The sequence below is a fragment of the Sinocyclocheilus grahami genome, unplaced genomic scaffold, assembly GCF_001515645.1.
Source record: "Sinocyclocheilus grahami isolate Dianchi unplaced genomic scaffold, SAMN03320097.WGS_v1.1 scaffold1716.1, whole genome shotgun sequence".
In the NCBI taxonomy this organism is placed as follows: Eukaryota; Metazoa; Chordata; class Actinopteri; order Cypriniformes; family Cyprinidae; genus Sinocyclocheilus; species Sinocyclocheilus grahami.
Genome location: NW_015506895.1, coordinates 134,140 through 139,499, shown reverse-complemented (window position 1 = coordinate 139,499; position 5,360 = coordinate 134,140). Strand labels below are relative to the sequence as shown.

At 37.8% G+C, this 5,360-nt stretch overlaps 1 protein-coding gene across 1 annotated transcript in view; it reads left to right on the top strand.

The window, feature by feature from the left end:
• Window positions 1-1,854: 1,854 nt before the first annotated feature.
• LOC107572201 (pleiotropic regulator 1-like) overlaps window positions 1,855-5,360 on the top strand; it is a 7,433-nt gene continuing 3,927 nt past the window's right edge. Inside the window, exon 1 of the transcript XR_001607295.1 lies at window positions 1,855-2,039. The gene's annotated coding sequence lies outside the window, so the exon portion shown is untranslated. The remainder of the gene's footprint in view (window positions 2,040-5,360) is intronic.

Genomic DNA, 5,360 nt, shown 5'->3' with positions numbered 1-5,360 from the left:
TAGGGCTGCACGATAAATCGCATGCGATATTTAATGCGCATCTTGTCAGAAAGCCGGTTTTGTAATCAGCGGTAAATGGTCACGATCATATATGAACATGGTTTGGCGCAGCTCGTCAGTGAACAACGGCTCTGTGTAGTTAATGCTGCTCAATGTGAAAGCACGCAGGTGATGGAGATTTACCGCTGATTACAGAACCGGCTTTACTGATAAGATGCGCATCAATATCGCATGCGATTTATCGTGTAGCCTTAACTTCGGTCTATTTTTTTATTACTAAAAAAATATCAGATTATTGATTACCAAAATAATTGTTAGTTACGGCCCTAGTTTAAAAACATTTCAAAATACAACTTCATTTTAATTTTTTTTTTTGCATTTTGTGATAAAAAGACAAATGTTTTGTAATTGAACATTTCTTAAAAGTAGTATTAAAATATTGTCTCGTTCTAGTGAAACAAGTATCTGTATTTTGTCTCATCTCATGAGCTAAGTTTGTCACACCCCTAGTATCTATAGCTTATATTCCAAGTGTATGATATAGCTTTCATTCTTCAGGTCAATCATGTATTCATAAAATAAAATCAGTTTGAATAAGGAAAGCGATATCTTTGCCATAGTATCCTTTTAAATGTTAAAGTGGCCACAGTCATTGCATGCTTTGCTTGTGCTGCACTTTATTTGTACCATCTTGTTTTTAGTTTTTTATTAGAATTTGAAAGATAACAATATTGCTTAATAAGTGAGATCTCTTATTTCTAGGGCTGCCCCCTAATAGTCGACCAGAAGAGGCTTGATCAACCAAAATTGTATTAGTCGCAGAAAAATTAAATCCACATTGGCGAAGTCGCGCAGATCGTTAATGGCTGGTCTATGGTATGGTACTGTACATCCAGCAGGACATCCAAATGCTCACCTATCATTCATCCACCACAAATATGGCTTATCATCTGAAATATGTAAGTATTTGCAACTTTACATGGCCCCTCAATCTAATGTTAACCTAGAGAAATGTCCGCTATTCAAGTGTCTGTGCGGAAGCTGAACAGTAGCGATCACTGCAGGACAGACGGAGGCGCCGGTGCATTCACTTGCTCTTAAAATACTCCGTAAATAAATACTCATACAGATAAGAGTAATACATCTTTCAAATCTGTAAAGACTCTACGTTTATTTGTGTGCATTCACAATAACAAATCGCGCTTTTGTAAAATAATGAAAGAAACGGGATGTGCTTTCTGCCGTCTCGGTCTGTGAACTTGAGTGCGAAACTCCGTGTAGCCTATATCTTTGCCTTACAGATATTAAAAATATATCTATAGAGAGAGAAATGTCTAGTTTCAAATGAACCAGTTCAAATGGAAAACAAATATTCTCAGATTATGTAATCTGTATGAAACATGCATACAAGTGCATCCCACTACTGGGGAGATGACGAGTCAGTATCGCCGACTTCATCTCTTAAACCGAAACAAAGAAAGCACTTGTTTATCAGTGAATTATAAAAATGTTAATACAGCCTCTTTACTGTTTTTCCCTGACACATTCATAATCATAGCTTCTGCGGTGTGCTGTGGCAGGCTTTATGCGTGCGTTTGAATGCTTCTTAGGCTTTGTAGGCAATTAAAGGCTCTTTATCATGATTTAAATGGTTTATTAAAAAAACATGCGATTAGTCGACTAATGCTTAAAATTAATGACTACTAGTCGACCAGAAAAATCCTTAGTCGAGGGCACTACTGATTTTAGTCCTTGGGGTAAAATTTCTTTAAAAATCATGTCTGAGAAGTCCTTAAGTCCTGGAATTTCATTTTGCAGTTTCTGTATGAACCATGTAAACAGATTTCTGCTGCTGATACATTTCTAAAGGAAATACGTTGTGTTCGTTCTATTATGTTTATGTTTAGTGTGCTTTATATTTTTTCTTCAGGAAGTCATGACACCACCATAAGACTCTGGGATCTGGTTGCTGGCAAAACAAGAGCCACACTGACAAACCACAAGAAGTCTGTCAGAGCATTGGTGCTCCATCCCAGACAGTAGGTTGCTTATGTAACATTACTTTAAGTGAACAAAAAGTAATTCTGTAAGAAATATGATAACCTAATATAAATATAATAGTAAACCTGTAAACAGTATAAAGTAAATTAAGTTGTAAATTACAGCCCTATGAAATCCAATTCCCAGTTTGTGCCACATTCTGTTTCCATTTGTCATTTCAATTTTTTATTCAATTTTTTTGGAGACTGTCTTTAACGTACGGAAGAGGATTAGGGCCAAGCAATAAAAAAACATTAAAAAAAATAAAACCATCTCAAAATTAAAGTCGTTAAATTTCAAGAAAAATCTCTTTAAATAAAAGTCTAAAAGTCGAGATAAAATGTTGAGATTAAACTCATTAAATTTCGAGAATAAAGTCGCTGTTTCGAGATAAAAAATGTGGGAATGTGGGAATAAGCTCATTGAATTTCAAGAAAAATGTCGAGAATAAAAACTCGTGTCATGTTCATTTCATCTCGTTGGACAGTGTTATTTAGCATTTGCAGTGTGGTGGGATGGAGAGTAATGCACTGGGGAGTAGCGAATGATACGTTCGAGTCCGTCTTTAGCCGAACTCGCTTTTCTTCCTTTTCTCATCAAATATCACATCGGCAAATTAGAAATCAATTGCTTAACGAGTGTCTAATAATAATGTATTAATTGGGGGTAGGCAGGCTATAGGGAGGGCTTTGTTCTCCCAATAAGGCAGCATCTATTTAATAATTTCAATAAATAAAATCATTATTAAAATCATTGTTATTATTGCATCCTGTTAATGTACAACAATACTGAGGTGCAAATAGTATCTGCCACTATTTATAAGTATAAATAGCATCTAATTATCTACTATTTACACTTATTGAAAAGATCTGCTACTTTTACATAACGTAAATAGAATGGCTGTTTTTCACTTTGTGTAAATAGCACATATCTAAAATTCTGCTGTTGTCACTTAGTGTAAATACATATAACTATTTTCACTGTAAATAGCAACTGGCAGGGGTGTCCAAAGTCCGGCCACGGGCCAAAAAACAGCCCGCAGCTTGTCTATTGAAATGTAGGCTATTATATGTGGCCCACCAATCATAATTTACAAATCATGCAGTTTCACAATGTGAACACAAGGTGACAGCGCTAAATTTTAGGCCAGATGTATCAGTAAAACGTGAGCGACAACAATTTGATAACTCATATGCGCTGTCATTTCTTTAGCGCACCGAAAGCAAAAGAGTGCTACTCACGTGAAGCGCGCTGCACGGATCATTATTAGCTCTGCCTAAAGACTTTTTACTCGCAGGTCTCGATCATGCGACCACTAAACAGCACTGTGAGATGCGTTCGAGTTTGGAGCAGAGCTCTCCTATATAAACCACAGATGTCACGGTGATTTAAACTAGTTTAAAGGCAGATGAAACTGCGCTGCCATTCTCGACAACACTGACACAGAAAACAGGAGAAACACTGTGTGACAACAATGCAGTTAGAATAGGCCTACTTTTCAATCCTCAAATTAATATTTACAATGGATTCACTGTAGTAACACTAAACCTACCTAATTAATACATTATTATTAAATACTCGTTAAGCAATTGATTTCCATTTTTCCGATGTGATATTTGATGAGAAAAGGAAAAGCGAGTTTGGCAAAAGACTGACTCGAACCCAGTCAATCGTATTATGCGCTACTCCACAGTAGAGGTCTTCATGGGTCCACTTGGATCCGAAAACCCGAGTTCCGACACAAGACCCGAGCGGGTTCGGGTCCAAAACTTCGACAAGTGCCTCGGACACGGGTAGGGTTCGGTATTAGCGGTCTCGGGTAATTTAAAATAAACATGCTTTTTCCAAATGGACTCGATTAGACCCGAGTTCTTTTAAACTATCCCGAATGCATAGGCTACTTTCACTTTCGTTTTAAGTGAGGAACGCACATAGAAAAGGAGCATAGGCTACGTTTGTAACCTCGCACACAAAAACCATCTTATAGATCTGAGATCCATCAGGAAAATCCACTCTCTTCATTATGCTGCCTGTTCATATAGGGCTTTTCTTTTTTTGTGTGTGCAAAAGCCTTTCGCCGGAGATCAGGTTGCAGACAACACTAGTGAATACGTGAATTATTAGGCTATAGATTACATTTTTATCAAACTGTCATGCTTATTTTTCAAATCCACTGGTCACAATTGAAAGTCAAGCTCAGAAATAACTAGAGGTCGACCAATCGATCGGCCGGCCGATTTTTGGCATTTTTTTAATTAATCGGCTTTGGCCGATTGTGCTGCAAATTAGGCAGATTTATAGGCAGGTGCACCTGCAGGCAGCTAAGCATTGTTGTGGAACTCCCTCTGAAGAGACTGCGTGAGAGATGGAGCACCTCACACTCTGGAGCCGTTTCTTGTTCACACACAGCTTCAGCTAATGATGGCAGGGCAAAACAGACCGTTTCGAAAGCGTAATTACGTTTTACCCTACTAGAATTGATGCCAGAAAGTTATCATATTCATAAGTGCAACAAGTCATTTGCATGTTAAAGTAGAAACGCATGCAATTCAGACGAAACTTCTGGGCTGATTGTAACGTGCACGTTAACTTTCTTCGTGAAATGTGTGTGTAGGTCCAACAGTAGCATCCACGATGTCATCGCTTGTGGCCAGTGCACTCTACGCAGTTATGAGCAGCAGGCTGTGTATTATGTGTGAACTCTTTTATTTTTATCACTTGGCCATTTGACTTATAGTAGTGTCCAGTGTTTCCATACATTAAGTTATTACTTCGCTGAATAAACTGATCACTGCACGTTTCAAAATTAAAATGCAGCGCTGGTGTTTTTATATGAATGTATCTTTGAAAAGAACTGACCGTCTTCAGAAAAGCTTTGGTGTCATTTTCATATAATCTTTCCTGTAATGCCTGATAAAGTAGCATTTGTGAGCGCAGTGCTTATTTGATTACAGCCATCACCGGGGAAACCGCTATATCTCTCGCTCCAACAGTGCCTCCTGCTGGCAGAGAATGAGTTTGTATTTGCAAGTCTGTGGGAAACACTGGTGTCTGTCAGCAAACATAAACAAAAAGCATGCTTCAGAACTGTTTTGAGAAGGTGCTTAAGTTTTGAGCCATGTATTATTACTCTGAATTAGGCTGCTACTCCTATTACTATCTTGTACCCTGCAATAATCATTTACTCAAACTCACTTTTATGAGATGAAGGGAAAAAAAAAAAATCGGCCAAACATATCGACCAAAAAAATCATCGTCATATATCGGCCATCGGCTGCCCTGATTTCTAAATATCGGCATCGGCCAGTGAAAAACCCATA